At 39.8% G+C, this 24,036-nt stretch overlaps 1 protein-coding gene, 1 long non-coding RNA gene and 1 pseudogene across 4 annotated transcripts in view; 1 reads left to right on the forward strand and 2 right to left on the reverse strand.

Moving 5' to 3' along the window:
* Window positions 1-24,036, forward strand: part of GRHL2 (grainyhead like transcription factor 2) — a 176,513-nt gene that overhangs the window by 23,276 nt on the left and 129,201 nt on the right. The gene's annotated exons all lie outside the window — the stretch shown is intronic.
* On the reverse strand, window positions 410-2,550 carry LOC129047497 (uncharacterized). Its single transcript, XR_008509214.1, has 3 exons — window positions 2,281-2,550; window positions 1,534-1,731; window positions 410-666 (listed from the first exon to the last, which is right to left on the reverse strand). It is a non-coding gene; the product is annotated as an uncharacterized LOC129047497 (long non-coding RNA).
* LOC103891372 (SAP domain-containing ribonucleoprotein-like) lies at window positions 13,258-14,164 on the reverse strand (annotated as a pseudogene).

A 24,036-nucleotide genomic window follows, 5' to 3' on the forward strand; every position in this document is an offset into this window, starting at 1 on the left:
CTTGTTACAATATAGTGAGGAAAAAGAAAATGTAAAATGGGACCAGGAAGCCTATGTCTCTCCTGCCATTTCTGCTCTTTCCACCCTTCAGAGTCTGTTGAAAACCAAGACTTGTTGCATGCTGAGCACTGCATTTTCATGTTTCAATGAGAGTCAGCTTAAGTGTTTTCACATGGAAGCTTTTCTCCCGTGAGGCATGCCCACAGTGCAGAGGTTGGATGGGGGGTAATTTCCAGGATCAAGGAGATAGGGTGTCCAGGAAAACCTGGGGATTGCACCTAAGAGGTAAGCTTGATCTTCCTCTCCCCTTCCTCTCTAGTGAGTTTCCCATTACAAACTCCTCCTGTCTTTTGCCAGCTGACTGGTGTCGGGGCCACTGTAGTCTACCAAAGACAGCTTAAGAATATTGCACTTTACAATAATGTTAATATCAAGCTCTTACATAGTTACCGTACGTAGTGTGTCATAGGCGCCCCTCTAAGCACTGTCCATGGATAACTCAATTCTCGAATCACATCTGTGAGGGTTGATGAGAAAATGGGAGCGCAGGTTGGCTCAGTAGCTTGTCAGAGGTCACAGGGCTGACAGGCAGCAGAGATGGAACTTGAACCCTGTGGTCTGACTCTGTGGTCTATGAATTTAACCTCACGCTTCACTGCCTGTTTCCTGAAAAGGGACCAAATGGGGTTTTGGTCTCCTGCTTCTCAGGAGGTCCAGTGCCCATTTGCCTACTGCCTCCCTCCAGAAACCTGATGGTTTAGTGGTTGACAACTGGCAACCACAGACTGCCTCTGGGCTGCAGACATGTTGCAAATGACCCACATAGTATTTTCTTAAAATATAATTTTAATTTTTATCAAAGAAGTGTATTTAGTTCAAAATATCAAATAATACTTAAAACAACCTGTAAAAAATAGCAGTTTCCCCTACTCTTCTTTCTGATTCTGATCTCCAGCAACTGTACTGGATTTCTTTTTACTTCTTTTCCTTTTTTTTTTTTTTTTTTTTTTTTGAGACAGGGTCTCCCTCTGTGGCCCAGGCTGGATGGAGTGCAATGGTGTGATTATGGCTCATTGCAACCTGGATCTCCCAGGCTCAAGGGACACTCCCACCTCAGCTTCCCAAGTAGCTGGGACTACAGGCACCTGCCACCATGCCCAGCTAATTTGTAAAGACTGAGTCTTACTATGTTGCTCTGGCTGGTCTCAAACTCATGAGCTCAGGTGATCCTCTTCTCTTGGCCTCCCAAAGTGCTGGGATTACAAACATGAGCCACCACACCCGGACCTGTTACTTCTTGTTTACTTCCATATGTCTCAGAAATAAGTACTGCTATTTCTTGATCTATCATTTTACATATTATCTATTCACTTCCAACCATGAAGATAAAGGTTTGGCTCTGCCACAACCCACTTGCATGAATCAATTGTTTCTTCACTTATTGCCACCATCTGAAACCTGCTTGCATGGACTTTTAAGGCCAGTGAAAAGCCTGGGCATTTGATGGTGTGGCAGGGTGGAAAACTCGCATACCTTGGTTGAATGTTCTGGATCAAGTTCACTCCGTATCTGCAGGACAGCATCATCCTGTTCCTGTGATGGGATGCCTTTGGGTTTTAGGTCAGTCCTCTGCTTGATCATGGAGTCCTGGGGCCTCTGCTTCAATTGAGGACCGTTGCTTTGGCTCTTCACATCTCCCCCTTCCACCCTCATGTCTCCTAGTCACTAGGGCTGAAAGTAAAGGGAAGCTGGGGATACTGGAGCCATGTCAATAACTCACAGTGGAAAACTCTTACGAAACTTCATCCGGGGCTTTCAGCAGTCTTCTCCCTGCCCCCTTCCCAGTTTTCCTTCCTTCAAAGGGTCTTACTGCATTTATCTCCCATTTTGTTTTCAGTTTTGCTAAGTTCCTATTCTCTGCTGGAGATGATTCATGGACGCCTCCTTCCACTCAGCCTAACCTCTGGATGGACCAGTACCCCCGGGACAACAAAGAGTGCAGGGAAAGTGTCCAGGCAGCTGCCACAATAACATTAAGCAAGCCTCTAATGGCCACCAGCGCAAAGGGCTGTGCTGTCAGTCTAGTGGACTCTTTCTGCTAACAAAATCAGGCTGCATTTTGTATTTGATTCAGCTCTGCAAGACACTTTCCTTGGGCAATATTCTAACAGTTGTTGGGGAGTCTGTGTAGTTAAAAAAATTCTCACTTTCCTCAGAGACAATGTAGACAAGATGAGGCTTTCATAGAGCATCAGACAATATAAAAAGTACAACACTGACCTTTGTTTTTTCTTCAGACTTTCATGTCCATTTGCAGTCATTTGATGCAAGCATCACAAACGTTGTAATTAAGCAGCTATAGTTCCTAGAAAGCTTTAAGGCTTTATGCTTCTTGCAACCCTACCTGACTTTCTAACAGGATTGCTTGGCTAGCACTTGCTTGATATGAGTGAACCTGGGAGAGAGAACTCCACATTTTCATGCAGCAGTGACACCAGATAGAAGAGACAGGCAACTCGGGCTCACCAGCACCTCGCTTATTCCCACTACATCACATGGCCAGCAGGACAGCCCATGTAACTGCAGGGTTCTAGAAGTTCTAGAGCTTTCAGGCTCCACACACTCTTCCCTACTGTAACACGGCTCACCCTCCTGATCTGAGACTTCATCCACAGTATAGCAGCCTTTTCCTAAATTCTTCTGTGAATCTTCCCCCATATCACATACTTCCCTGCCTCTAATAATCATATCATCTACCTCCTTGTGACTTTCTCTATTAGAAAATCATTAATCCAGCCTGGTCAACATGGTGAAAACCCATTTCTACAAAAAATGCAAAAAATTAGCCAGGCGTGGTACTGCTTGCACCTGTAATCCCAGCTACTTGGGAGGCTGAGGTAGGAGAATCACTTGAGGCCTGGAGATCGAGGCTGCAGTGAGCTGTGATTGTGCCACTGCACTCTGGCCTGGGCAGCAGAGTGAGACCCTGTCTCAAAGAAAGGAAAAAATAAATAAAATCCCTAGTATAGGGAAGGGCAGCCATTTCCAGGGTACCAGGAGTGGTACCCATACAGGATCACCTCCTCACTTGTAGGAACTCCACTTGACTTCTCCTGGTGTGTTTGGTTACAAGAATATAATACAACCATTCTGCAGGTGCCTGGTCTTCAGCTATTTTTGCCATTGCCTCCCTGCTCATCACTCATGCCACATGTTTTCTTTCTATGCACTGATCAATGTCCCTTCAACAGAACGATTCACTCCTAGTCAATGAGTTAGGTCTGTATGTATGAGATCGTTCTGTGCTGCTTCTCTTTTCTCCCATACTAGAAAGACCCCCAAGTTCTTTCCATCTCTGCTAAAGTCTGAAAGTGGACATAATGACATCTCAAAGAGTTTTCTAAGGCGTTGTCTACTCCTTTGGGCTTCTGTCCATATTGGGAGGATATTAGCAAGCACTCTACGTAATTTGTTGATTTAACTTCTGTCTCCTGTGCTGCTGTTTGTGAGGCACATTGGTACGAAAATCTCCGATTTCCCCCACTGGCCTCATCTATTGGAATGTATGGCATGGGGCTGTGCAGTTGACAAATTTTTGAGATGTCTGCACACACACATACACACATACACAATTTCTGTCCATTTTTATTAGGTTTTGTGGGAGAGTGGGTTTGTAATGCAGCCCTACTCTAATGCCTTTCATCTGAAATCTCTACTCATTTTTAGGTGTTTCAAGTTTTGTAGTCAAAGTTATCACTTTTTCTTCATTGATTTTTTTTTTTTTAATAATTTTAAGAGACAGGGTCTTGCTATGTCGCCTAGGCTGGTCTTGAACTCCTGACCTCAAGTAATCCTCCCGCCTTGGCTTCCCAAAAGTGCTGGAATTACAGGTGTGAGTCACTATACTTGGCCCTTCATTGATTCTTCCACTGTTTTTATGTTTACATAGCTATTCCCAAATCCAAGGTCAGATTAAATATTCATCACTTATTACTTGATTTTTTTTTTAAAGGGTCTCGCTCTGTTACCCAGGCTGGAGTCCAGTGGTGTGATCATAGCTCACTGCAGCCTCAGACTCCTGGGTTTAAGCAATCCTCCTGCCTCATCCCAGAGAAGCTGGGATTACAGGTGTGACACCATGCCCAGCTTTTTTTTTTTTGTATGGTTGCATATGAAACAACTAAAAAAAATTGTCTGGGATTTATTTAAATCGTCTCAAGTAAAGGTTTAATTTAAATAAGCTAACATACAAATGACCTTCATCCACATCACACACATCCCACCCTAACCCTAAGTGTATTGCAAACACACATATGTACGTATATATGAAGATATATGTGTATGTGTATGTATATTCATGTAACATATGCATATACAGATAAAAGGCTTTCTCCCTCCTCTATTCACTGCTAATAATCAATTTAAAATTGAGAATATTTTAAAATTCATGCACAGATCCAGGACTAGAGGACTTGAGTGCTTATAATTATTGTCTAATTATTGAAAAACAAATAATTAGTTCTTATTTTCCTAATAGTTCCCTTAGAAGCCCACCTAAATTTTAATCAGGCAAACCAAAGTTTAATTGGCTTTTATTATTTCCAGCATTTTAATTTTAGATCAAACTTATCATAAAGTCAATTTGTTTGCCCTATCTCCTTTTCTAGAAGGGACATCTTGTGTAAGCAACATATTTTGTATGGATTTTATACAGAATTCCAATAACTTTCTTGTGGAACACTTGTAAGTTTCTAATCTATTCTCTTATCTTTAAAGACAGAGGTGGAGTCTGACATTTTTACCATAGAGTATCTCTGTTACACAACTTTGGAGGAGATTATAGACTGATTCACGTAGTATGTGAGGTTACAAATTGAGTGAGACATAATACCCACTTGCACAAAGATTTAAAATTTAAGATGGTATCTGAATAAAGAAAATGGCAGAAAATATTGACTGCCTTGAAATAAAGAAAAGAGCTACAGAATCTTAAGGAAGACCTTATAAAGATAATTTTTCTCATTATTGAGAAAGTAATCCTTAGTTTATCCTTCCTGGTCCATTTCAGTAACTGCCTTGTTGGTCTCCTACAACCGCTTTTCTGTTCAATCCCACGCAGCAGACAGGGTGATCTTTTAAAGGTCACAAGAGAACATCTTGTGTTTTTAAAAGATCACCCTCTGTATGGATTGAACAGAAAAGAGTTTGATCAAGATGTTCCCTTCCTAAAGACCTCACATAAGTACCCTGTGCACTAAGCATACAAAATGTAAAATCCTAAAAGTGAATTACAAATCCTGGCATAATCTGGCCTCTGCTTATCTCTTAAGTTTCATCAGACACTGCCCTCTTCCTTCTTGAAACATTATGGTCCAGTTATACTGCCCTTCATTTAGTCCTTCGATTGGGAGAAGTTCCAACCTGCCTCAGGGACCTTGCACATGCTGTTCCTATAATGACATTGCTTCCTCTTTTCCTTGAGAAATTCCGTCCTCCTTCTGCAAGTCTCAATTTGTGTTTGAATAGTTTCACAGTAACCCCATCCTAAGCAGCCCCATCTCAATCTAAATTAGATCCTCCATCAGTCTGAGTTCTTCGTGATGAATAATCTAAGATAGGATTACACATGCAATACTTGTATTAGGGGAACCACCTGTAAGAAAAAAATAAGGAAGGAGCTGGCAAAGTTGGGGAGCTGTCAGACAACAATGTGAGTCTGACCTGGAGTGAAGGAGAGAGGGAGGGAATGTTGAGCAGAAACTCCCAGGACTGCTGTGCAGTCTAAAGAAGATGCAGCAGTGCCATGGGGTGGGGGTGAGGGTTTTTGAGTCAGAGCCAGCCATCAGACGAGTCCCTGTTCCCCAAGAATGCACCGCTTTGGTAGTCCTACCACACATGATCTCTGGCTGGAAGCAGCCCATGGCTAAGTGTGGTCTCCACACAAACGTGGTGATAGATTTCAGCGACGGGCAACAGGAGCCTTGGCCCATGATGCTTTCTGTGGTTAGAGGTGTTGTGAGGTGCTCCCGGCTACCACATGGTCCCCATGATATTTTCTCTTGTAGCACCCTGTACTTTTCTTCATTAACACTTGTCACATCTGCAATTGTATGTTCTTCTGTCAGAGCTTCACCAGGGCAGAGACTGGGTCTGTCTTTTTCATCGCCGTATCCCAGTGCTCAAAGCACTACCAGCTCACAGTAGGTGCTCAGTTAAGACCTGTCGAATGAATGTGATCTTAACTTTCATGGTTTTTAAGTAGCAGTGTTTCCATTATTTAACAAGACATAACTTTCATGATATGATTTTTTATTACATCTTTTTACTTGGACTTATATACTTAGGGATTAGGGCCGATTATAAAAAAAAAGTTCTCAAAATGTAATTTTTTGTTAGCTTTTAGAGAACGCTGTGGTAATAAGCTTACTTGAACTAATTAATTCATAGATGAAATGCTCCTTAATAGGAGAGACTGTATCTGGCTTGGTCAACACTGCCCCCTGCACCTAGCTCAGAGCCTGTAGTACAGCAGGAGCTCAATAAAGATTTGTTCAATGAACTGAGTGGGAAATTTAGGGCAGGGGTGTGAATGGAGGAAGAAAACTTTGGCAGGAAGCTGTTTATAACTTTGGTTTTGTCCTCATGGAAGAGTGCTTATATGTTTGCAAAACACTAACGATTTTTTAAATATATATTTTTATTATACTTTAAGTTTTAGGGTACATGGCCCCAGTGTGTGATGTTCCCCTTCCTGGCAAAGCACTAATGATTAATCAACAGTACGCAGTTAGTTCTTCATATCCAAGATTCCAAAACTGTGGGTCTAACCAACCGTATTTCAAAGACAGTCAGAAAAAAAACAATAACAATAATAACAATAAAAAATAATACAAATGAAAACAATATAACAACTATTTTCCTAGCATTTACATTGTATTAGGTATTATAAGTAATCTAGAGGTGATCTAAAGTATATAATAGAATGTGCATGGGTTATATACCTAAAATACCAGGCCATTTTATATAAGACACTTGAGCATCTGTGGGCCTGGAACCAATCCCCTGTGGATCTATGTCCTCCAGCAATTTGTCCTTGAATTATTTCAGTGTTAACAAAAATAACTGTGTAATCCCAGGGAAATGGTATAACCTCACTGGACTTCAGTTTTCCTGTTTGGAAAATGAGAAGTTTGGAGTGGATGATCATGAAGATTTCTTTGCAGCACTTGTGTGCTACAGGTCTATTCATAAACACAAAAACGAGTACCTCAGGCCATTGCCAAGCCTTACAAATATAAGTATGTTTATATGTATATATATATATATATATATATAAAACATCTATATCTGAGTTGTTTTGGAATTGAAGTTGCATGAAATATAACTTGCTTTTTTTTTTAACTTTAATTTCTCTTCTAAATAGGCCTTCTGGTCATAGACTGATTGGGACCACAAAGTAGAAATCTATTATTCTTTGTTTCTTTTTTTTTTTTTTTAGATGGAATCTCGCTCTGTCACCCAGGCTGGAGTGCAGTGGTGCGATTTCTGCTCACTGAAACCTCCGCCTCCCCGGTTCAAGTGATTCTCGTGTCTCAGCCTCCTGAGTAGCTGGGATTACAGGCACCCGCCACCATGCCCTGCTAATTTTTTTTTTATTTTTAGTAGAGATAGGTTTCACCACATTGCCCAGGCTGGTCTCAAACTCCTGGCCTCAAGTGATCCACCCACCTCAGCCTCCCAAAGTGCTGGGATTACAGACTTAAGCCACTGCACCCAGCCAAAATCTATTATTCTTACAAGGAATGAAAGGGGATTTTTTTTTTTCCATACAGGTGAAGAGAGAAAGGTGTACAATAAAAACCTCATTCCTTGGAGAGGGGAACTGCATAAAGATGACTGTGACTATGCTTTTATGTGTGAAGCAGAGGAAAGGAAATCAAGAATGTTGGATGCTATGGAGAGAAAATACCCAAAATTATTAGTTGCCCACCACCACCCATCTCAGCTTGTTTCTTCAGTCCAGTACTTTTATATTCCCTGAAATTTTTTTTTAAGGGGGGTGGGGGTCTCACTGTGTCACCCAGGCTAGAGTGTGGTGGCACAATCACGGCTCACTGCAGCCTCAATCTCCAGGCCTCAAGTGATCCTCCCACCTCAGCCTCCCAAGTAGCTGGGACTACAAGCATGCACCACCATGTATGGCTAATTTTTTAAATTATTATTTGTAAAGATGGGTTTTTGCCATGTTGTCTGGTTGGTCTTGAATTCCTGGGCTCAAACGATCCTCCCACCTCAGCCTCTCAAAGTGTTAGAATTACAAGTGTGAGCCACTGGCCCAGCCTTCTTTTCCATTTATATTCAGTTGCATAAGCTATATATATATTTAAAACTACTAAATAAAGACAAATCACTCACAGTCCCACCTCCAAAAGTTGCTTGTTTTGTTTTCTTCTGGTTCATAACCTTATTTGTTTTGACTCACATACTTATTGGTTTAACGCAGTTGCTACCATAATCATCAATCATCAGGTGCTTAATAGAATGCCCCACCATTTGGGTTTGTCTGATGTTTTCTCTTCAAGATGTGCCTCTTTCAGGGTGTATCTTCATCACTTGGTTAAGGTAGTAGCTGCCAGGTTTCTGCACTGAAAAATTACTGTTTTTCTCTTTCCAAATAATTGAATCACTTTGGATTGTTTATATTTTTCCAGAAATGTTCCCATTCTGTCTGTTTTCAAGTATTAGCATAAAGGGATTCACAAAATTGTCTTTTTTCAAAAGAGAATTGTCACATCTAAAATTGTCTTCCTTTTCTTTTCTAATATTTGATTATCTTTGCCAGTTTGTTAGTTTTCTTTGCCATTTCAAAGAACCAATTTTCATCTTAAATTGTCCTTTCTGTCAAGTTTTTACTTTGTTAATTTGTTTTATCTTTATTACATCCATCTTTTAAGTTCTTCAGGTTAATTCTTTTATTTTTTTCTAACACGTTGTATGCTTAGCTCTTTAACTTTTTAGCCTTTATTCCCATCTGACATAAGCAATTAAAATATGAAATTTGCCTCTAAGTGCTGCTTTATCTATATCCCACAACATATAGTATTTTATCATGGAGTTCTAATTTTAAAAAAAGCTTCCTTTAAGAGCTGTTCTTTGACCTGTGAATATTTAGAAAACTGTTATAATTTCAAAACATATAGTCTTTAAATTTCATCTTCTTTGCTGTTGGTTTAAAATTTAAGTATGTTGTGGTCAGAGAATTTGGTTTGTATTATAAGAGTTCTTTGAAATGGGTAGAGTCTTGCTTGGTGGCCTGATATTAGGTCAGTTTTCTTATGTATCATGGGTACTTAAAAAATAATACCGGCTTTTAAAAAAAATCCAATTTGAAAGTATTTATCTTTTAAAGGTAGGGTTAACCCATTTTCACATATTACAATTGCTGATATATAGAGTCTTTTTTCTATGCCATATCGTTATTTTTATTTTTGTTTATTTTTGTTGCATTGATCAATATATCTTTATTTTTGAGATGGAGTTTTGCTCTTGTTGCCCAGGCTGGAGTGCAATGGCACGATCTTGGCTCACCGCAACCTCCACCTCCCAGGTTCAAGCGGTTCTCCTGCCTCAGCCTCCTGAGTAGCTGGGATTACAGACACCAGCCACCAGGCCCAGCTAATTTTTGTATTTTTAGTAGAGACAGGGTTTTACCATGTTGGTCAGGCTGGTCTCGAATTCCTGACCTCAGGTGATCTGCCCGCCTTGGCCTCCCAAAGTGCTGGAATTACAGGCGTGAGCCACCGCGCCTGGCTAATATATCTTTTTTCATTATTTTTCTCTGGTTATTTTCTAGAGCATTCCTTCTCAAATTTTTGTTCTCAGAATTCCTTTAATACTCTTAAATTATTGAAGTCCCAGAAGAGCTTGTATTTGTGTGGGTTATATCTATTGATATATATCATATGAAAAATTAAAGATAGTAAATTTTAAAAAATACTTATTTATGGCTCAATTAAAATAATAATTGTAAACCATATGATAGTTATAAAGCACATTAACATAATGTTTTATTTTATTATTATGCTTTTTAACCTTTTTTTTTTTTCTTTTTGAGATGAGATCTTGATATATTGCCCAGGCTGGTCTTGAATTCCTGGACTCAAGCAATCTTCACACCTCAGCCTCCCAAGTAGCTGGGATTCCAGGTGTGTACCACCACACCCAGCTTGAAATAACATTTTTGAAATGAAACATAACTGGTCAGGTGTGGTGGCTCATGCCTGTAATCCCAGCACTTTGGGAGGCCGAGGCAGGTGGATCACTTGAGGTCAGGAGTTTGAGACCAGCCTGGCCAACATGGTAAAACCCCATCTCTACAAAAATTACCAAAAATTAGCTGGGTATGGTGGCGCATGTCTGTAGTCCCAGCTACTCGGGAGGCTGAGGCAGAATGGCTTGAACCCAGGAGGTGGAGGTTATAGTGAGCTGAGATCATGCCCCTGCACTCCAGCTGGGCAAGAGAGCAAGACTCTGTTTCAGAAAAATAAAACCTAAACTAAAATTTTCAAAACATATGAATTTAATGAGAAGAATAGTGTTATTTTACATTTTTGCAACTTTCTTTAATGCCTGGCTTAGCAGATGACTGCTGGATTCTCACATCTGCCTCTTCATTCAATTTATTACAAAATGTTATTTTGGTTAGAGAATCCTGCTTCACACCAATAGTTGGAAAAGGAAAATATATTTTCATATAACTAGATATTCTTTGATACCTCACCAAAATTCAAAAGTGGTAGTTTTTAAAGGTTAATTGCAATGTGGAAACTGAAATCATACACTGAACTTTCTCTGTTAGATTAAAATCTGTAGGCTTGTCTTGCACTTTGAATAGACCTTATACTTGTGTGTGATTCTATAACATCACGCATTGGCATTTGGAAATATTGGTTGACTGAGTTATTTGGATTTTCCAAATGTTAATGTGCTTCATGATACATTAGCAAAAAATTATATCCATTAACCTCATTAGAAAATAAAGTACTAGAAAGTTATCAGTAGTGGTCGATGCAAGTTTCCAAAAATTTTCTTTTTTTAAATTTTTTTTTGCTTGAAAGATCAAATTTTACCATTGGCAACAAATACTGTCAGTTGTTTTCTGTGAAGTGATAGACTCTCACTTGGTTTATTTTTGAGAAGACATCAGCCAAACACTCAAGTCTGAACACGTAGTTTGTCAATATGTCATTCTTTCAGGTAAAAATGGAATCCCTTGAAAAAAGCAGCTAGTTTCAACTCCTACTCAAAGCATCCCACAAGTGCTTTTCCTTGAGGCAATTGCTGTATTTTTGTATGCAGTCAAAGTGCTTTACACATACTTCCTGCTTTGTCACACAGAATATTAAAAAGGTTGGTATCCAAAGTTTGAGATTAATAAAATTAATATTCTATACTGCTTCATGAAGGACATTGTCAAGTGAAACTAGCACATATTTGCTTGTTGGTTTGCTTGTTTTGTTTTTATTGTGAGTATGTGACGATAAAAATATAACACCTCAAGTATAGTTTAATGCCGCTGTCTTCATTCATGTCAGAAGCCTGAACTTTTGCCCAACATTAGTTTTATACCATTACTACAAATGTCAACAGAGGGAATGAGGCACATATATCTCAGTATTATTAGGGAAATTGTTTTAAACTCATAGACCTTTGAAAGTATCTACGGGATTTCTGTAGGTGTCTGCACACCATACTATGGAAATTGTTGCTCTTTAATTTCTATATCCTATCTTTATCCTAGTAATTGTTACCCTTGAACTTTTAATAAGCATAAACTTATCTTTTCTATAAATATTAGGAGTTAACCATTATCTATTACTCTTCTTATGTACAAAGCAAAATCAACATACTTTTTATTTTATCTCATTATTACATAAAAAATTTTTTTGTAGAGACAGAGTCTTGCTATGTTGCCTAGGCTGGCCTCAAACTTCTGGCCTCAAGCAATCGTCCCACCTTGGCCTCCCAAAGCACTGGAATTACAGCTATGAGCCACTGTGCTGGGCCCAATACATCTTTTAAACAACTCTTCTCCTATCACCTTTCAGGTGTTTCATTTTAGTTTGGTATTATCTTTAAGAATTCTTTCTTAGTGGCATACATTTCATTTCCGTGATCAGAAATCAGTTACAATTAATATTTTACTGACTTATTTGATATTCTCTGATGGCTGTATCAATTTTCTTCCTTATCCATGCATAACTTTCTTTACTTTGGCTGAAGGGACAAATTTTTCAAAAGGGGTATATGAGTGGAATCGTTTTTTAATCTTTTCACGACTAAACAGGTATTTTATTTTGCCATCACACCTAATTGATCTTTTGCTCTGTTTAAAGTTTCATGTTCAAATCCCATTTCTCTTGTCTAGCAGCATTTAGTGATGTGGGTGAAAGTTTATTGGCTGGCGTTTCTTGTTCTGTTCTGTTCAATGTTGCTTAAGTTTTTTCCCAGTATTTGAAGCATTTTTAAATTTAATCTTCAACCCAAAAAGTTCACCAGGATATGAATAGAAGTGCCACTTTTTCATTATTCTTTCCAACACCTTGGTGCTTTTCCAGTTCTCAAGTTTTTTTTCAGCTGTAAGACATTATTATTCTATTCTATTCTATTCTATTCTATTCTATTCTATTCTATTCTATTCTAGTCTTCTTTTGTGTATTCGTTTCTTCCCTTTCATCCTCTTCATTGCTTTCTTCTGTAACTCTTGTTAAATCGAACTTTATACCTGTAATAATCCTGCATACCTTTTAACTTTGTCTTATGATTTTTTGTTTGTTTAAAAACTGGACAATGCTTTGATCGCTCAGTTTATTAATTCATTTTGTGCTGTCTCTCCTATTCAGTCCTCATACAAACTTTTATTTTTATTTTAAAAATCATGTAACTTGTTTTGTGGTTCTTGTTTTCTAGTAGCCTGTGCTTGTGTTGTAGGTGCAGTAGCTTCTTTTTACCCCCATCTCTTTTCAGATTTTTTTTTTTTTAACTAACAAGCAAAAAATCAAAAACAAAAACACAACAGCTTTAAGTTGGAACATCAATAAGTCAAACTGCTGCTGGAGTTCCCAGATGTAGCTGGGGTACATGTGCCCTCATTGCAAGGTAGGAGGTAGGTACGTGACTGTATATTTAGGTATATTTGTGACCGAGAAGAATCAGAGAAATGGAAACCACTGGAGAACAGAAAGCAGCATGAACTTTTCAGCAGGCAATCCCACAGCATGCGGCTCTTTTCCTATTCTTTGCCTCTGTATCCTCTGTGTTCCTTCCGGTTCCAGCTGAACCGGTGATAATTCCAAATCGCTCCTTCCTCCTTTTCAGTTTCTCACCATCTTCAGACTTTATGGAGATTGAAGAGCCATTCAAACCAAATCTTTGAGCTCTTTCCTTTAGCTTATCCAGGTTCATGATAGGTTTGTTGTTAGATGGCAGACCTTTTGTTGAAATTGAAGAAGTCCCAAACCTAGCTGCCTGGGCAGTTTTCTTACTTTACAGGCTCACAGGTACATGGACTCGTTCAGCCCTCTTCTGCGTTCTCTCCGCCTGTGGTATTTCAGATGTAATTTTTACCACTTTCTTCTCTGCTTCCACATCAACAGTTTTTTCAGGGAGTTCTTCCTCTTTGACAGGGATTTCTATGGGGCTTTGTTTCTTCTTTCTCTGTTTCATCTCCCAGTACTTCTTCATTTGCCTCTTCAGCATGCCCTGAAAGATATGCCTGGAGCCAGCACTTTGGGAGGCCAAGGCGGGCAGATCATGAGGTCAGGAGTTCGAGACCAGCCTGGCCAACATAGTGAAACCCCATCTCTACTAAAAATGCAAAAATTAGCCTGGCATGGTGGCACGCACTTGTAGTCCCAGCTACTCGGGAGACTGAGGCAGGATAATCGCTTGAACCCGGGAGGCGGAGGTTGTGGTGAGCCAAGATTGAACCACTGCACTCCAGCCTGGGCAACAGAGTGAGACTCCCTCTCAAAAAAAAAAAAAATGCCTGGAGCCTTTTGATGGCATCTTGTTTCATTTCCTTGGTCTCCAAACCACAGGCAAGACATTCTTGCTTTAGTTCAGCAATCTTCCACTTATGGTGCACCACCGTCTTGGTTGCCATCTTGTTACCCCTCACTCCAGTAGGCCCCTACCCACTGCCTCTCAAGTATCTTTCTTTTAACATTATTTTCTGTATCTAGCATTAATTATTTTCCTCATAAATAACCTTTTTTGCCCATCTTGGGGCTTCTCTTTTACTCATGTAAGGTTTCCTTAAATTTCCATAAATTCTTAGTTCTCATATTAAAAGTGTAGAGTTAGACTGAAGACCTTTCAGCCCTGGCAGGGGGCTGCTCTCTTGATGGAAGCTCTAGCCACAGGCTCTGAGGATGCCTGGAGGGTGCTTTGTATATATATAAGTGAGGCCCAGCAGGGCAAGCTGGGGGTTAGACACATGAAAGGACTTTCCTGTTGCTTTAAGCTCATGTTTTTTGTCTGTTTCCTTTGTGGCAGTTTGAAGTTACTCTAGGTATTTTACCATGTTATTTCTCTCTCTGGCCCTAGGAACCCCAAAGGCGGACTCCTCTGTATTTAAGAAGCCAACTAATGTTATAGTTAGTTCCATTGGGCACACTGTACAGGAACTGGCTTGGCCATAGGCATTGAAGACTTGAGGTTTCCAAGCTCAGAGAGAAAAACAGTCCTCAAGCACACATTAACCCTTCCTGCACCAAAGGTGGAGTGCAGCCTTCTCAACTCTGGCTTCTCCTTTATTCCAGTCTCTTCTGCTTTCTATCTCCTAGAATTGTATTAACATTTCTTTTCCATATTGGCTGTAAACATTAGAGATAAACCCATGAAATGGTGTTTAAATGGAAATCGGTCCTGCAGGCTTGTAAAGTGCTTTTGTGCTTTCTCTCTTACTGCTAGAGATTCAACTGCTGTAAATTTCCTCAGAAAAACTCTCTTTTTAATTTTCAAAGCTAATTTGGTTATAACATAATTCTTTCCTTTAAAAATCATATTTTTGTTTGCTCTTAAATATAATAGTTCCCTTATTTCCCAATTCTTTAATCTATATTTCTGTTACATGAATCATTTGCTATCATTTTTCTGCAGGACATTTAAAAATAGATGACCTCTAGTTGTATTATACTAAAGATAAATTAGGACTTGCTACCCATCACCCCATTCAATTCATTCAATAAATATGTGTTGCCTGCCTTCCTGCCTGATAGATACTCTCTAGAATGTTCCAGGACCTTGGAATTCTACAAATAATGTAAACTTGTTGTCTTTCTTCAGGGAGCTTACAAACTCCCCTTTTGCATAATTTCTCTATTACTCTGAATTTGGATATCATCCCCTGTTATATTGGTCTTTTGTATCCTGTCTGTTTATGAGTTTTCCCTTTTCCACTAACTTTTTTCTAATTGTGAAAATAGAGCATGGTCAAGAGTAGGAAATAGGGAAGGATGCATAAGAACTCAGGCTCCGAGGTTGTGCGTGGTGGCTCACACCTGTAATCCCAGCACTTCGGGATGCTGAAGCAGGCAGATCACTTGAGCTCAGAAGTCCAAGACCAGCCTGGGCAATGTAGGGAGACCTTGTCTCTACAAAAATAAAAAAATTAGTCAGGCATGATGGACCACTCTGGAGGCTGAGGTGGGAGAATCACTTGAGCCTGGGAGTTTCAGGTTGCAGTGAGCCATGATTGTACCACGGCACTCCTCTAGCCTTCTAGCCTTCTAGCCTTCTAGGCTGGAGGACAGAGCAAGACCCTATCTCAAAAAAAAAAACAAAAAAAAAAAACGGAGAACTCAGGCACTTGGATGCAATGCTAATCAAATGCTGACTGCTACCTGAACCTGGGCAAGTTACTTAACACTCTATTCTCAATTTACTCATCTGTATGAAGGGCATGATATCCATATCTGACTCTAAGTTTATTATTAACATAAGGAATACATGAGTTAAACCCATGTGAGGGGCTTAGAACATTAGCTGGCATATAGTGGATGCTCAATAAGTAGTATGATGTTATTATTGAAGATTACTTGAAAAGTCAAAAAGTAGAAAGGAGAAAATAAAAATTCACCTATAATCATTGTTAACATTTTAGATTTTGATTTACACACACACACACACCCCCCACACACACACTAACCAATTTTAGTCATTTCATAAGTTGCCATCTCTACAAATTCTCTCCATTTTTTAAATTCTTTTCTTGTCCTCTTCCTTTCACTTTCTATTGTGATATCCTTCTCATTGTTTATAGAGCTCAGTGGGTTACCTTTCCTGTAGCTCTTTAGTTTTATTTCTAATCCTTTTACTTAATAGGTGAAGTAAGAGTGTGCTTAGGGCACTACAAAGCTGGGGCTCCCGAGAGGGGCGGGGGAGAGAGAGAGAGAGACCATGCTTCAAGCAGTAGATCAGTATATTTTGCAATCAGTATCTAAAATGAAACCATCTTAATTTCAATGGACATAAATTTTGTTTTACAGTTTATTGTTTTTAAAAACTATGGACTTTATGTGGTGGAGGGCATTATAATATTTTCACTGAATTAATCGAATCTTCTCTTTCCTGAGCATAGCCATCTTTAACGTGAAGCTATCAATATCATCCTGGGCTTATGGATTCATTTCACTTCTAACATGGAAAGTATCTGTTATCTCTTGTGATTTGCCTCTAGCAAGCACTAAAAAGAGGGATATTGCTGAAAGCAACTAGCAGTCAAACAATCATTTTTGGCATTTAAATTGTGACATTAACCCTGCGTAGGAAAATTGGTTCATTAATTTCCATTTGAAAGTCTTATTCTGTTAATAGGAAAAAGGCCAATATTCCAAAAGAAAAAAGTAATTATCACATTTTGAACCTTTGCTCTTTCATTTTTAGTCTGAATATGGTCATTTTTTTGCTAGGGAGATGAAGTGATTACCTAAGTCAGTAATCAGCTGTAGTGAATCAGCTACAAGAAAATGAGACCAATCTCAAGTGCTCAAGACTCAGAATATAAACTATTTAGACAGTAGAATTCAGCTGGGCGCAGTGGCTCCTGCCTGTAATCCCAGCACTTTGGGAGGCCAAGGTGGGCGGATCACGAGGTCAGGAGTTCAAGACTAGCCTGACCAACATGGTGAAACCCTGTCTCTACTAAAAATACAAAAATTAGCTGGGCCTGGTGGCATGCACCTGCAATCCCAGCAACTCGGGGAGCGGCGGGGGGGGGGAGGGGGGGGGTGGGCGCTGAGGCAGGAGAATTGCTTGAACCTGGGAGGTGGAGGTTGCAGTGAGCCGAGATCATGCCACTGCACTCCAGCCTGGGGGACAGAGCGAGACTCCATCTCAAAAAAAAAAAAAAGAGAGTAGAATTCATGTGCTCTCAAGATAAAGGCTATGCTTGTGTGCGTGTGTGTGTGTGTGTGAGAGAGAGAGAGAGAGAAAGAGAAAGAGGTGGGGGAGAGGGCAGTTGAGAGAGTACATAGCATGAAATCCTGGAAATTATATAAATGTTTCACTACTTCTTCTTAAGGAAAGGGTAGTGGGTAGAAATTTTTTTTTGCCCCTAAGTCAAGTCAGTGAAGTCAGTGTTGGGAATGATGGACAACAGGTAGATGAAAGGAATTCTTAATATCAGGCCTTTGCTGATTGAAGTTTAGCCTTCCCCTCCAGTTGCTTCAGGTCTAAATGTAAATATCCTTGGTTTCCTAGCTCACATTTAAGAAGAATAGAAGAATGAATCTCCACTTTTTTTTTAAATTCGAAGGGGAGAATTAAGAGGGAGGAGAAAGATAGTTCAAATTGGATTGATGCTTATTAAATTAAATTTATAATTATGCTTCCTAAAATCAAGGCAACTTACATTTGCAGAGCACTTTATAGCTCAAAATCAACTTTACAAATATGCTGTGAATTGATTTTATGAAAACCTGAAGAATGCATCTCCTCTCATTCTCTTATTAATATTTTAAGCCACAACTTTTACTTCAATTCCTCAATGGCAATGGAGCTTTTATTCATTCATTCAACAGATGTTAATTGACTACCAAGTATGTTGCAGGCACTGTTCAAGGTGCTTGTGATACATTCATGAACAAAACAACCCCAGCCTGTGGAGCTTAGGTTCTAGTGGAGGTAGACAGACAAGGAACATTGACTATAATAAAAAAGTAAGTTACATTGTGTTTAAGGAGGTGATGGCTGTTATGGAAAAAAAAAAAGAGTTGAGAGCTGGATAAGGGAGGTAGAAAGTTTTAAAGGAATTGGAAATTCCAGCATGGGTGGAGGCAGGTTGCTGCATTAAATAGGGTAGTCAGGTTAAGTCTCATTAAGGTAAGATTTGGACAAAAGCTTAAAGGAGATGAGAGAGCTAGCCTTAGGTATTTGGGGGAAGAACATTCTGGGAAGATGAAACAGCTGAAGTCAAGGCCTTAAGGTGGGACCAGTGCAGCAAGATGAGAATGAGTGAGAAGGAGAGTATGGGGAGAATAGACTGTAGAAGTAAGGGACCCATGATCCTGGGGGACCTGGTAGGTCATTGTAACAACCATCACTTCTATTCTAAAGGAAAAGGGGAGTCATTACAGAATTGAGCATGAGAGGGCATGATGTGATTTCATTTCAATGGGATTTCTCTAGATGCTGTTTTGTTGAGAATAGACTGGAAAGGAGGGAGGGGGTAATCATAAAAGCAGGGAAACCTATTAGGAAACCGTATTCATTTTCTATTCCTGTGTAACATACTGTCTCAAAACTTAGCAGCTAAACTAGCATACATTCATGATCTCATGCACTTTCTGAGGAATCTGGGAGCAGCTTAGCTGTGAGTTTCCGGCTCAGGGTTTCATAAGGTGGCAGTCAAGTTGTCATCTGGGTTCATAATTGATTCAAGACTTGACTCAGACAGGAGAGTCTACTAGGCTCACTCACCTGGTTGTGGGAAGCCCTCAGTTCCTCACTGGCTGTTTGTCAAGGCTTCAGTTCCTTGCCAAAATATGCCGTGATATGGTAGTTTGCTAGCGCAAGGGGATGGGGTGGGAGTAGGGGAGAGACTTACAAAGATGTAAGCTGCAGAGTTTTATTATCTAACTCTGTAGTAATATACTATCACTTCTGCTATGTGCTGTTGGTCATATAGACCAACCCTGGTCCAGTGTGGGAGAGGACTCACAAGGGTGTGAATTCTAGGAGTCAAGGATCAATGAGGGCCATATGGGAGGCTGGCTACCACAGAGACAGTGCAATAATCCAAGTGCAAGATGATGGTGGCTTGGACCAGGGTGCTAGCTGTGGAGGTAGTGAGAAGTGGCCAGAGTCTGGATATATTTTGAAAGTAGAACCAATGGGATTTTCTAATGAAGTGGATGTAAGAAAATGAGGAATCAAGTATGACTTCAAGTATTGCAACTATAAGGGTAGAGTTTTTACCAACAGAGACAGGAAAGGCTGAAGGCAGATAAGGATTTAAAGTGTTGTGTGGTGGTGATTGAAGAGCAGATGTTTGGCTTCCCTATATTATTTATCTTGCTCTTCTCTAATCCTCATCACGGCCCAATTAGAGGGCACTACTCTGTGTCTAGTGCTCTGCTAGGTGCATCACATGCATTTCTCTCATTTAATTTATCAGCTCTTTCACAAATGAGAAAGCTAAGATCCAGACAGGTTGCATCACCTGTGCTATGTGATAGGGCTAGTAAGTTCTATATGATAGGGATTTGACTCAATGACCATCTTCTGTGGTCAGATTCTGGTTGTGTATTTTGTAGCTGTGTTACCCTGGACAACTTAGTTAACCTTTGTGTGTGTTAACATTTTCTACAAACAATCTGACACACTTTAGATGTAAGTGCCTAAGGCCAGTCTGGGTGTGTAGGTGTGTTAATTTACTCAGGGAGATGTGTGTGTTTGTGTGAATGCACTTGGGGATGAAGTAGAGTTTGGTGCTTCTAGAAGAGAGCCAAAGGCTAAGCTAGAGAAGAAGGTTTTCCAGATCCCAGGGTGAAGCCAGGCTGTTGTGAATCCAAGGCAGGACAAAGGCCAGTGACTGTGCATGGGAACTGCCGGGTTTTTTATTTGATGGAATGCCACTGTTTTGGTGTCATTGGTGGATCTGACAGCTCAGTGACAGTTTTCCTTTTTCTTTTTCTTTTCTTTTTTTTTTTTTTTTTTTGAGACAGAGTCTCACTCTGTTGCCCAGGCTGGAGTGCAGTGGCTTGATCTTGGCTCACTGCAGCCTCTGCCTCCCAGGTTCAAGCGATTTTCCTGCCTCAGCCTCCCGAGTAGCTGGGATTGTGGATGCGCACCACCACACCTGGCTAATTTTTTTTGTATTTTCAGTAGAGACAGGGTTTTGCCACGTTGGCCAGGCTGGTCTCGAACTCCCGACCTCAGGTGATCCACCTGCCTTGGCCTCCCAAAGTGCTGGGATTACAGGCATGAGCCACTGCACCTGGCCTTCAGTGACAGTTTTCTTTGCATAGTCAGTCATCTTTGCATGATACAAATTAAATGGTAGATTATGTAATAAATAACACATAGGCTGTGAAAGTTTTTAGCATAAGGGAGGCCCTGAAAGACTAAAATAGGGAAAATCCTGGAAAATTTTTTGGAGGATGGGATGTTGCAGCTGGACTTTGATAAGAGAACAATTTAGACAGAGAAGCAGGAAGGGAATTTCAGGCAGGGGAACAGTCTGAGCAAAGGTATAGAAGTAAGAATGGGCATCTTTAGGAAGCTGCAGAGAAAATGGCTTAATTCCTTAAATTAAATAAGTACAAGGAAGTAAATTTTGAAAAGTAGGTTGGAACCAGATAATGGAAGACCTTAAATGTCAGACAGAGGATTTTGGACTTGATGTTATAGGCAGTAAAGAGTCATAGTATACTCTGAAAAAATTACGTTCTATGAAGATTATTTTACTAGCCTTCAATGTGGATCAAAGAGGAGAAAGTTGAAGGCATGAAGAGATAAGACTGAAGCTGTAATAATAGATACGGTGATTGACTTCATGTAACTGATAAAGAGAAAGAATAATAGCTAGCATGTATGCAGCTTTTATAGTGTGTCAGTATATTTAATTCTGACAAAAATAGTAGGAAGTTAATATCATGATTCTGTCTACATTGGGATACTTCTCCATTTTATAGGTGAAGAAACTGATACACAGAAAGGTTAACTAAGTAATCCAGGGTAACACAGCTAATAAGTGGTGCAGCCAAGATTTGCACCCAGGCAGTCTGGCTTCAGAGTCTGGATATTTAAACAGTACATAAGGTTTGGCCTTGAGTGACTGGGGACAGATAATGATGAGGAGTGCCTGGTGGTTGAGAACTGATGATTAGCTTAGTGTTGAAGACATTGAGTTTAAATTGACAGCAAGATTCTTTTTTTTTTTTTTTTTAACTTTTATTTTACATTCAGGGGTACATGTGCAGGTCTGTTATATACGTAAACTCATGTCACAAGAGTTTGATGTACAGATTGTTTCATCACCCAGGTACTAAGCCTAGTATCCAATAGTTATTTTTTATGCTCCTCTTCCTCCCCTCCCCTCACCCCCCGCCCTCCGGTAGGCACCAGTGTCTGTTGTTTGTCTCTTTGTGTCCATTTGTTCTCATCATTTGGCTCCCACTTATAAGTGAGAACATGCAGTATTTGGTTTTCTATTCCTGTGTTAGTTTAAGGATAATAACCTCTGGCTCCATCCATGTTCCTGCAAAGGACATGATCTTGTTCTTTTTTATGGCTGCATAGTATTCCATGATGTATATGTACCACATTTTCTATATCCATTCTTCTATTGATGGGCATTTAGGTTGATTCCATGACAAAAGGATTCCATGTAGAAATACAGAAATTGTTCTCAGGTACTATATATCTGTTAGTCATTAAAGTAGAGCAATGAAAGCTATAAGAACAATGATGTAGAGAAATAAGAAAAAGACCAAGGAATGGTCAGAGTTAGAGAAAGAAGAGGAGAGTTCAGGTAGAACAGAAATTAGGAAAGAATGGTTGGCTAAAGAGAAGAACCATCTTAGCATAGTGTCTCACAAGTAAAGCAGGATTTTACAAAAGTAAAAAATGGCCAAGAAAATTCAAGGAGTTAGGACCTGAAAACAGTCCATTGGACTTTGAGCTGGTTATTAGTAGAATTAGTTCTATGGAGGGTACAACTACTATCTAGCTATGATCTATGGAAGATCTGTAATGCACCAAGCACTTCAAATGTAAATATCTGAGTGATTCCTTTAGAATAATATTATAAAATATCATGACACAGAGGAAGAAATGGAAGCTCAAAGAGATACCTGCTCATCAAGGAGATGAGCAACTCATCTAAATTCACTCATTGATAGAGCTGAGATTTAAACTGAAGTTACCCAACTCCAAAAGCATCCTCCGCCTATATCAAGACAAAAATTCCATAAAACACAAACAAACCAATGTCCTTGTAGAAATGGATATGAGAAGTTGATTAAAAGTAATAATTTGTGTGCATACTTCACCATCCTAGTTTTTTCCTTTGTTATTTTCTTTTTTAAAAAAATTTCGTTTCTTTCCTTTGTTTTTGTTCTCTACAAACCCTTGTGTCTAGGGCTGATTTTCAACAGATCACAATGAGGGAGCTGCCCTGCTACATAAGAAGCCCTGACCCGGAAGCAGATCATCCACTAATGGTTTAGCACGGGGTTTCCCATGAACATGCATTGCGTGACAGGCACTGTCCTAGTTTTTGTTTTGGATCCCAAGTGTCTTTATAAGTGGATTTGTGTCTGGATCTGTTGACCATAACTGCACATATCTTTAGAAGGGGAAAATGTTATGTGTTAAGCTTCCTCTGCTTCTCCCCAGCAAAGCATTCCTGCATTTGACTCCTATTATACTCAGGGGAGCATGGAGGGGGCTGTCCTGGCAGAATGATCTGGAGCATTGTGGACTGGCTGGTCTTGGTCTCAGTGGCACACCTGCGTGTTCCCTTTCACCGCTTCAGCTGATGACTCATCTCTCAGCCATCTCCCAGCATCCACACAGTGAAGTCATGGATTAAAGAAAACGAACAAGAAAAAAAAAAAAGTTGTCTGTGTGACAAAAAAGTAGCCTTGCTGTGATTGCTCTGGCGATCCCCAAAATTTTCCTCCAAAGCAAGACCTTGGGATCGAGTTTACAGTTGCTGTTTACCGTTCTGTGTTTGAGGCTACCCAGGACATAGCGCACCTGAAGCTTCACAAAGGATATTTAAGAAGTGGACCAGAGCAGAATTAGAATTGCCCTTCCAAAAGAGCAATGATAAAACAGCTTCAGAGTGTTCCTAACTGTGGTGAAAGTTGCTCTGTGAAACTTTCCTTTCTTTACAAGTCTACATTTTTGCTCAGCGTACCAGAGAGATTATTGTTTTTGTTAAATTAAACTTCATTCAACAGTGCTGTGTACCAGAGAGATTATAATTTGCGAAGAAAAAACCAAATTCATTGCGTAGTTAAAGGGAAGAGCATAAAAGTCCGCTATGGCTGTCAAGAATGTGAAAAGAAACAGCTAATAATGTTGTGATTTCCCAAAATACTTTTTCCACTGATCACGTAAGGATTCATCAACAATTTCATTTTAGGGGAAAGGCTGATGACGCTCTTAAATTTATGAGCAAAGCTTTGTGCTAGGAAAGATGAAATCAGCAAGCTAAGAAACTCAGCAGTAGGGAGTAGGGATTTCAAGAAGGAAGATTTAGGGAAAAATCTCTCCAGTGAATCAGGACACATCTTAGTGTAAATCGAGACTTGGCTCTGATCCTTCAGCTTGGTGCTTCCTGCTAAACTTTTGGAATTTAGCCAGTGTTATAATTAACACCTCACCCCACCCACACTCCTCCACAGCAATGTGTGTGTCTCTGAGGCATGACAGAGTAAATCCTCATCCTTTTCAATGTGATCACTCCAAATAACGTGAAGTCCTTCCTGCAGGACTGGGCATTTTTGGAAGTGTGCATGATGC

This window comes from Pongo abelii, chromosome 7, assembly GCF_028885655.2.
Source record: "Pongo abelii isolate AG06213 chromosome 7, NHGRI_mPonAbe1-v2.0_pri, whole genome shotgun sequence".
NCBI lineage: Eukaryota > Metazoa > Chordata > Mammalia > Primates > Hominidae > Pongo > Pongo abelii.